The sequence below is a fragment of the Sturnira hondurensis genome, unplaced genomic scaffold, assembly GCF_014824575.4.
Source record: "Sturnira hondurensis isolate 20B ecotype Veracruz unplaced genomic scaffold, ASM1482457v3 Scaffold0010128, whole genome shotgun sequence".
NCBI lineage: Eukaryota > Metazoa > Chordata > Mammalia > Chiroptera > Phyllostomidae > Sturnira > Sturnira hondurensis.
In genome coordinates, this window is record NW_028082759.1 from 5,172,775 (window position 1) to 5,183,920 (window position 11,146).

An 11,146-nucleotide genomic window follows, 5' to 3' on the forward strand; every position below is an offset into this window, starting at 1 on the left:
AATTACCTTTTAGATGCTGACTCCTGCTCTGGTCTACTGGTCCCCAGATGCAAGTCACCTGAAGTACCTCTGTGGCAGCCAAAACTTACTGTTCAGTGAGACTGATGTTATAACCCTTAGTGAAAAAATGTTCCCTTTGGGCAAAAAAGCTATAACTTTGCAGAGCATGAGTTTGTGGGAACAAAAAGCCAAAATTCCCCAGTGAGTTTTGAGAGTGATGGTGAGTGGGGGTCAGTTCTGCTTCCATCTTTAATTATCCAACTTATGTATTTTTCATTTGGGAGGTACAATAACTTACAGAGGTTTTTAATTCAGTATGTATACTGCATCCTGGGAGATATACCACAATTTTGTTGTGAGAACAACAAAATTGATCTTAACTTCTATCAATTACGGAACAGGTATTTTGGGTTAATGTAATAACTGAAGAAAACAAGATTGACTTAAAGTGAAAAGGGAAGAGCTTAACTCAACAGAAAAAGTCAGAGATCAAAATCAAGTGCTGGCAAGGATGTGGAGAAAAGGGAACCCTAGTGCACTGTTGGTGGGAATGCAGACTGGTGCAGCCACAGTGGAAATCAGTATAGAATTTCCTCAGAAATCTGAAGGTGGAACTGCCTTTTGATCCAGCAATCCCACTCCTGGGAATATACTCTAAGAATCCCCAAACACCAACTCAGAATAACTTAATGCTTCCTTATGCTCATAGCAGCACTACTTATAATAACCAAGTCCTGGAAACAGCTTAAGTATCCATCAAAAAAAATGTGCCACATTTACATGATGGAATACTGTGCAGCAGAAAGAGAGGAAGAGCTCCTGCCTTTTGTGACAGCATGGATGGAACAGGAGAATATTATGCTAAGTGAAATAAGTGAACTAGCAGAAGACAAATACCATACCATCTCACTTATAAGAGGAATCTAATCAATAAAATAAGCTAAGAAGCAAAATAGAGCCAGAGGCGTGGGAACATGGAACAGACTAACAGTGGTCAGAGGGGAGTTTGGAGGAGGGGCGCAAAGGTGAAGCCACTAATCAAAGAACATGTGTGAATGACCATGGACATGGATAATGATGTGGAGAAAAAAGGAAAAAGAAAAAAGACCCAAGAACTCTTCCATCCAGGAAGATTTTCCCTCACACACCTCACACAGAAAAGAACCAGGAAGAACCTGTTCTAAATCTGTCCTTTCAAATGAGACTCACGGTGTGGGGTAGGGAAATGCAGACAACTGTACTTGAACAACAATATTTAAAAAAAAACCCCAAACTCAAATATCCTATTGCATGGTCACTGCTCATTTTAATGCTTTTTTTGTAATTGTACACTTTACTAAAACTTGTTTAAAATGATATATTTAGAACTGAAATGAAAAGAAATGTTTGTTGTTGTTTTGCAAAGAAGTGTATATATAAGTTTTAGCTGTATCTAAAAGCTTTTATTCTTGCAGAAATTAAACTACAACACAGCTCAACTAACTCTTTCTGAGTTATGGCCAAGATGTGCTAGCTACACAGGCTTCAGATGCATTAAGCACCCAATCTGATCATGTACATTAAGAGAAATCTTTTAGCCTACTACTTATAAAATAATAATGTCAAAAAAGCCATATATTTTTAAATCTTTAAGTATTTTTTTAAAAAATAAAGTGATAGAAACTGAAAACCCTTTGAGAACAGGAAAATTAAAAAATTAAGATAATTTATAAATTCTGGAAGAAATATCTTCATACTGATAAGTAATTCTACTTCTTTTTGGTATAAAAATGCTCATTCAATTTTATACATACACTCAAATATGCTATACAATTTAGCAATAACTTATTTGCAATGTTTTTAATGAATGAATAAAAATACTACATTGAAAAATAATTTTAAATGATTCTTTTAAAATTCATATTGCTTCTAAAAATACTTTAAAATACTTTTAAAAACTTCGTTTCACAGCCTAAATGAAAAGTTTTTTATAAATTATTTTAAATGTATTAGCGGCATTGATAATTCTATTTGGTTTGTTTTTTTCTATCTTTCTCTGATTTGTAGAGTCTAAATGTTGCTAATAATTAATATAATGATGATTAGAAACACCTGGGTATTTTTAATGACGACCAACATCCATGACGCTAATCACCATAACTGATATTCTAATACACATTGATTAAAAATATATTTTCAACACATTTAAATATTTTACTAATTGAAAAACTTTATTGAGACACTCTTATAAATATTAGAATTGTCTTTCTCCACAGTTTTTCTTTTCTCAGATTACAGATGCAAGTAGTCAATCTTCATTATCATGCAGTGTGGTTTCATCTACTTATAATGAAAATTTGCTTCACTCCAGTTCATTACACAGCTGATTTTCAACATTTTCTCTATCCCATTGATTCTTCATGAAACCATGTCATTGCCCAATGGAGGAGAATAAATTATTTCATTTAGATTTCTTTCCATCACCATATTAATAATATATTGTGCAGCTGGTAAGATTTATTATTTTCTAATATCATGTGGCTTACAACTTTTTCTTATTATTCATCTTGTTCAATAAAAAATGAGACAATACAATGAAAACATTATTATAATTGTAAGAGTTTTAAATCATAGTTGAGAGAATAACATTGCTTCAATATTTCTAATAAATGTAGGAAATAATATATATGTGTAATATTATGCTAGCATGTTCATTTTTAAAGTGTCCACCTTTAATGGATTTATTGTAATAATAGTAAAGAATAAATGTTGGCAGACTAGGACATTAGTACCACCATGCATGTGGAGTATTAAAACTGAATTTTAAGCCCTTAAATGAAGATTTTTGCCTCTTTTACTCAAGCTACACAAAGTTTTACTGTGTAACAAGATATAAACATGGAATATATAATAGACTTAGTGTGAATGGCTACAGCTATGGATATATATATATGTGTGTACTATATATATATAGTACAATTGTGCTGTATTGGTTATTTAAATATCATATACCACTTTGCCATAAATAATGTTATATTTGCAAGATTTGATGTGATTATTAATAATTTTTTTCTAGAGATATAAAAAATTATTTTCTTAATATTTACTATTAAGTAAATGTATCTGTGGAAATCACAGGGCATTTTACACTTATTTGTAAAGTAGATTTAGGCTCTAGTTACAGATAATTTTACAATCATGCTTATCAAGTGGGTCATCTGAAGATCATGTCAGAAGTAAATATTTTTGTTATGTGTGACTGTTGCCTACTTTGCAAGATGTTGAGCATCCCGGAATTCACTCACTATGTGCAAATAGTTTCATGTGATTATTTTTCTATCAAATTCCATTTGTGGGCAACACTGTATCTGTTCAAGCTAGTTTCTTATAAGATAAATATAGTACCTTGAATGATTTTTAATATAATCCATCTTAACTCCAGTAACTCACACTATTTTACTAATAATTCTAAGTAGTGATAAGGAAGATTTCAATGTATTCATATTGCACATATTCTGCCTTGCTCACCCTAATATTTCACAGACCTCATTCTCATTGGAATTACCTTTATAGCTTTCTCAAAAATAAATTTGCTGTATTCTTTGCACCCAGTTCTGCAGACATGCGTCTTTTTTAATTTCTTCTTTGTATGTATGTTTTCACCAGAAATCTGTTTAGTAATTATTTATTTTAAATGTCTGTACTTATATATGGATGTATGTGTGTGAGAGAGAAATATCTATTACAAAAGACCAAAGAGTACAAAGATATCAAGCACACACACACATAAAATAAAGCGTTTTATCTTTCTCTCAGGTAATCTCTACTGAAAATTTAACAACTTCATGTATATTTAACATTTAATAAACATATTTAATGTGCACAATTTGGTAGGTTTTGATGAGCATGAACCTACAAAATCACAACTATAATAAAGACAATGAAATAATCTATTAGTTCCCAAAATATCCTCATGTCCATTTGTAATATCTACCTCCAGCCCCTATCACTATGCATTTTCTTAAAGTTTATAAGAATGAAATAATTCAGTATGTACACTTTTATATTTGCCTTTTTTATTTTGAAGTTTTATGATTAGATATTTAAATGTTGACATGTTTTTCTTGATTTTTTCTTGTTTGTGGTATTACGCTTGTCCTGCATTTTCCCCCTTGACCCACCTCCACCTAACCCCCGCTCCCCCCCTCCCTCTNCCTCATGTCCATTTGTAATATCTACCTCCAGCCCCTATCACTATGCATTTTCTTAAAGTTTATAAGAATGAAATAATTCAGTATGTACACTTTTATATTTGCCTTTTTTATTTTGAAGTTTTATGATTAGATATTTAAATGTTGACATGTTTTTCTTGATTTTTTCTTGTTTGTGGTATTACGCTTGTCCTGCATTTTCCCCCTTGGCCCACCTCCACCTAACCCCTGCTTCCCCCCGTCCCTCTGGCCCTCAAAACACTGTTGTTTCTGATTATGGGCCATGCATATATGCTCTTTGACTAATCCCTTACCTTCTTTCTTCCAGTCTGCCATCCCTCTCCCCTCCAATATCTGTCATACTCTTCTATGTATCTTTGCCACTATTTCTACTTTGTTTGTTAGTTTATTGTGTTCATTAGATTCCTCATATAAGTGAGATCATATAACATTTGTCTTTCTCTGACCGGCTTATTTCACTTAACATGATAATCTCCAGGTTTATCCATGCTGTTGCAAAATGTAAGATTTCCTTCTTTTTCCCTGCTATATAGTATTCCATTGTGTAAATGTACCACAGCTTCTTCATTCACTCAACTACTGATGGGCACTTGGGCTGTTTCCAGATCTTGGCCATCATAAATAACTCCACTGTGGACAAAGGGTTGCATATGTTCTTTCAAATTGGTGTTCTGTTATTCTTAGGACATATTGCCAGCAGTGGGATCTCTGGGTCAAAAGGCAGTTCCATTTTTAATTTTTTGAGGAAATTCCATACTGTTTTCCACCACTTGCATTTTCTCCAACAATTCACTAGGGTTCCTAATATTTAACTTTTTATGTTTGTGAGTTTGTAATTTACATCAAATTTAGAAATTTCTTTACCACATTTCAACAAGTATTTTCTATATTACACTTTCAGTCTTCTTTACTGACTCAGATTTCACAAAACCCAATCCACTAGAAGTTGTCCCACAGTTCACTCGTACTGCTTATTTTTGTTGGTTAATTCTATTGCCGTATCTTAAGTTCACTATTATATTTCTCTGCAGTATCTAAATCTGATATCACTTTTAACTATTCTAATTTTTATCTGAGACCTTACAGTTTTCACATCTAATATTTCAACCTCATTGGGTCAGTAAAAAATATCATCCATACCTATAATATGTATGTTTCAGGTTTCTTCTAAGTTCTTGGACATATGCAATACAGTTAAGTAACTTTTAATGCCTTCGTCTTCTCATTAGATCATTGTCTCATTCTCAGATTTGCTTCAGTCCTTTATCTTGTAAAGTATGGGCTTTATTTTCTTGGATTTTTTGAATGCCTGCTAATTCATGATTGAAAGACATTTTGAATTTCATTTGTGTTCCTATAAATATCTCTGAGCTTTAATATAGTATTTTGTTAAATTATATAGAAAGAGTTCAATCCTTCTCAGATTTTGAAGATTGTTAGTTGAAACAACATCAGTGCTTTGGGCTAATATCCCTCACAGGTGTGGTAAAACAGGTCTGTACACTGTATCAGATACCCCACAGTTTGTGAGCTGTGCCACATAACTATTTTTTGAGCTCTGGGTATTATTTACTTTAGTATCTTCAGATGGATTTTCATTTCCCCCAGTCTCAGCCAGTTTCTGTACACTAGCTTATCCTTGTCTATGCTCATATCAGTTTCCCCCAGCAGAGCTGATAATAATAGCTCTCCACCGTTTTCTCTTGCACTGCTCTTTCTTCTCTCGTAGCTGACTACCTTGGCCTCCTCGAACATCCAGTTTCCTCTTTCCAGCCCCGGGTTCAATGTCTCCGCAGCAGGGCTTTGAAACATTCTTCAGTCAGTGAACTCAAGCAAATGTAGGGCTCACCTTCTCTGCTTCCTGTCTTTCAGAGATCACTGTTCTTTTTCTCCAATCTTGATTTTGTAGTAATGTGTCTTGAAGATCTTTCTCTATCATCACAGACATAGCACTATAATTCTTATAAGTAACTCCATTGTAGTGTATCATGTTGTTTTTCTTATTGAAAAATACTTCATTGGGTATCCCTAATACATGGCATGCTAATGTTTTGCAGTGACACACAATGCATAAAATATTTATTTTATATTGTGGAGATACCCAAATTGCCAGGCTTAGAATTTCTACCAATTTATAATGTATATAATTGTGAGGAATATCTATTTGCAATTAACACTGACTGTCTGCCACTTAAATGGCAGTTTAACACTTTCAAACTCATGCATTTGAATCCTGCTTATAACAGTTACTAACTTGGCAAATGGTTTAATCTCACTGAATTGTTAGTGTTGTTTTTTCATTAATCTGTGCAAAAGGAGTATTGTATTCATAGGTTGAAATAAAATATATGATGAGCTTTTTTAAAACAATCCTTGTAACATAGTAAAGCATGGTTAAAAGAGAGTTTGTGTATTATTATTATTACTATTATTATTTTCTTATTATTGTATTAGGTTGGTGCCAGCCAATTTGGCTTTTGGAAGATTGGCACAGCTGGGTAATATTGGTATCTGTTGGCTGTCGTCTTCTGATGCCTTTTTAAAAAAATAAATCTATTTTTCTATCTTAGTAGTAAGTCCAGGAACAGTTGAAGTGAAATATGATATCCTCAAGAGTTTGCAAAGTCTCATCTTGGGTCAGAGTCATGGAGAACGGCTGCATTATGGCCAACTAGTGTGGAAAATGTGAACTGGTAAGGCTTATCCTTTTGGTGGTGAGACTTTCTTACAGTGAAGTAGATTGTACATGAACTATGAACAATATGCAGCGACAAATACAGGTGAACAAAACGTGCCGTTGACTATGCACTTACACCAGGGCACACACAACATGGATAATGAGAAAGCAGAAAATAACCTGGTTTTTTTCTGGACCCTGAGAGAGCATTAGGGGATTTGCATTCTGGTTTTTTCCCATGAGTTTCTGTTGAAGTGTTGAAATTTAACACGGCTCTGAAGCTCAAAGCTGGTCATAATGTTACATATTCCACACACAAATACAAACCTTGATGGGAAAAGATTTTCCCTCAGAAATACCCATGGAGGTCATGACATTTTCTTCCTACGGAGATGATATGGCAGGTGCTAAGGAGCCTTCATTAGCCGTGTCTAGTTGTCCTCAAGAAAAATACAAAGAGTTTTGTGATGAACAGGCAGCCAAGTTACAGGCATCAGAGTGGAATACATAACTAAGTTTGGCAGATTAATTTCTAACAAATTACCAGCAATTCTAAAGAAACAGATTGAGATCAATTCAGATATTTTGGCTTTGGATCTCTCTCTTGGAACAAATGATGTCTTCTTATTTTGACTAATGCTCAGAAAAGGTTCAAAGTGCTCCAGGAAAAGTACAAATAAGACTATCTATTGCAGTTAGTAATGTACAGAAGAGTATTAAGATACAGTATAACAGAGGGGATCAATTAATCTTTTTCAATTGATCAAATACAGCTTATTTCACTTTTGAGTTAGCTTAAAAACCTGGAACAAGTTAGCCTTGCTATGGTTTAGTCTTTATTAATAAAAAAAACATGTCCAGAATAATGTAAAGATTAGGAATTTGTAACTAATTTTATAAATTTAGGTGTAATAACACTCAACATTGCTCATTTTCTTATTGATGGCTAAACCTCAATTAAAAATCAAATTAAAATTTGAGAGTATGCTGTTGTTTGCATTATTACATGTATTTTAGAGATATATTTAGATATGTAGCAAAATAAATTGTTCATGTTGGGGTTTCTTTACCTCAACAAATATTTTTTAAAACATAAACATTTAAGGAAGAATGTATGTCTGGTAGGAAACTAACAGATTCTAAAGTGCAAATTATTTTGATTTCAGGATAATTTTTCTTTGTGTCGATGACGTAAGATACATATTTTCCAATATCTACAAATTTTTGGTGTTACTTTGAAGTGGGCAAAAAATTGGAAGCAGCGCTTTTCACTCAAAATGATTAAAAAAATACAAATCCCTAAGAATTTTACCTCTTTCTACAGATCAACCATAGAACTATGTATGGTCATTTAACAGGGCTTTAGTGTTAAATGATCCAAGAAAAATAAGTCAGTTTCACCAAAAAATGGTCCTCTTTTTCTAAAACATTGAAGAGAATATCTGACTTTGTCACAGGAAAAGAGATATTAAAATTTCTTGGAATGAAAGACCATATATTACACAAATATGTTTAAATCGATGAAGCACAGCTTGCTTTTTGATTTACTTCTGAAAGAACTCGGTGGAATTTTCTACTTGCACTCTCAACCACTGTACAGCCCCAGGCATGATGAAGACCACAGTGGGTGGTGGTGAGAGATCAGTCATGCAGCTCAGCCTCTGTGACACCCATCGGTACCACTGTTCCTTCCTGCTCTGTTTCATGTTTTATTTAGCAAACACAAAAAAGATATTTCAATCACTGGGCCAGAGGAGCAAACTGGCTGTTTTTGTCCTTACTTTTGCTTCAAATCACATTTTATTCTTCTTCTCTCCAAGTGATGAAAGATAATGTATTCACTTTCTTTTCTTTTGTCAGTAACACTAAGATGAAGTCAGGGGAAATAATGATTTTTTTTTTCTTTCCTAAGAGTCCAAGTCTCACCAAGTATGAGGAAGTAAAAAAACTAGAAAAGAGAAGAGGAAAGAAAATATGTCCTCATTTACTCCTTCAATTCCTATTTTGAGAGAGTCTTTGAAAAATGTTTTATATATAACAAAACAAAATTTACAATAAATTGATTCATATACATGAACTGTTATACATATACTTTCTATTTAATATTATATTATGAAAATTGATTTTATTTTGTGGTGTTACTAAAAATGGCAAGCAAAATACGTTTTGTTTTCTTTGGACATGTGCCCAAATTAAATCCTTCCACTATAATAAACTTAGTGAATTCCTGCCAACCTCCAAAGAAACCAATAATAAGTACTCTTGTAGTCCTTGTTGTTAACACTAAAGGCAATGATTTAGAGCACACACACAGTGTTGCAATAATTTATTGTTTTGAAAAGACAGTTACAAAAACTTTGTACTGAGATAAAAAGGACTGGCAGGGGAATGATGTTCCTCAACAGACAAAGTAAGCAATTTTAATGATTTTGCATATATGGTAGTGTCTTTCCACCTTACAATGGACATCTAGTTGTCCCAGTCAAAAGAAAAATAGCATAGGATGGTAAAGATTATTTCACCCTCAAAGTGTTGGAAACTTAAATGTATCTTTTATATTTAACTTTACCATTTTTAAAAACTCTTAACACAGTCAATATTTTTGAAGAAAAACATGTTGCAAGTTACTTTCTATAAAACTGAAGGGATATTGCCATATTTTACTGTCTTAAAATTCAGTTTTTGTCACAATTGAAAATATAAGGTAGACAAAATATTTTATGGGCTGTGTGACAATGTGGGATATTTAAAAATATCCCTTAAGTTAATGTATAGATCTGTATATATATACACAGGTACCTAACTTGCAAGGGTAAATATCTTGAAAATCTTATGATCATTTCTATTTTTTTACAATTTACATTTTCTTCTTTTTTTAAAGAGTTGTATTTGCATTTTATTTTCATTTTTTAAAAGATTTTATTTATTTATCTTTAGAGGGGAAGGGAAGGAGAGAAGTATCAATGTACGGTTGCCTCTTATGAGTACCCTGCTGGGAATTGGCTTGCAACCCAGGCATGTGCCCTGACTGGGAATTGAATCAGTGACCCTTTGGCTCACAGGCTGGCACCCAATCCACTGAGCCACACCATCCAAGGCTGATCATTTTTCTTTAAACGAAGAACAGATTGAATCTGTGAAGGATGTTGGTATTTTAGGTGTTGTCACTGGAGTAGCAGGGGTGTCCAACCTTTTGGCCTCTCTGGGCCACACTGGAAGAAGAGTTGTCTGGTCCACACATTAAATATATTGTGACCCATAACTGCAAAAAAACTCATAATGTGTCAAGTAAATGTATGGTCTTGTTTTGGGCCTCATTCACAACCATCTGGGCTGCATGTGGCCAGTGGGTCATGAGTTGGTCACCCCTGTGAGAAAGATACATACCACATGATAAGACAGAGAGTAATGGGTTGGAGAAACTTCTGGGAATCAAATCTGAACACCTGTTGTGATGATATGGTAGTAGTCATTCGAATTCTGTGTATTTCTTAGTTTCTTCAACAGTAACTATGGCTTTAAAGTGTCCCTTTGTAGCTGAATACTGTGTGGAGTTAATATCCAGTGCATAGTAACCCTCAATAAATGTGAGAAGTTTATATTACCAATATAGTGTATATTTTGGGTATCCGATAATATTAGCCCAGTACTATGTTACTGTGAATAATGTATAACTAGGTGCCCTGGTGTATAAAGATCAATATGGTGTAGATCACATGTATAATAGGAATTTAGATGATATGAAAATAATACCTTGCCTTTATTTCCAGGTTTTACTTTTTTCTTCTTTTTTTGCTTTTATACAGGGGCTAAGTTACAGAGTAGTTTACTGAGTCAATTTTATCTACCAGACAGTATTTTTGAGCTTTGCATGTCTGTTTTTTGTTTCTAAATTTTCCCAAGTTAATTTTTTGAGATAAACAGTTAAATCTAAAGTGAACACACGTAGTCTAGTGTAATAAAAAAGTATGGATAGAAATGCTCCTTAATTTTACCTTGTACTTTAAAACCCTACAATCTTAGTCGATATCTTGCAACTGGTAAAAAGAGAGAGGGTGCATTTGTAACTGTAGAAATTGTTGAGAAGGAAAGACTCAAATTGACAACAGTACAAACTGTCAGAAACACACTTCTTCTAAATTAAAACAGTGTTTGCGCTGCCTAATTGATTTCTTGACTACAGAGTTAACCCTATTTTTATTATGCATAAAGCGAGCAAGGAGATTAGACATGCAGTTTTTCCATTTCTTTCATGTGA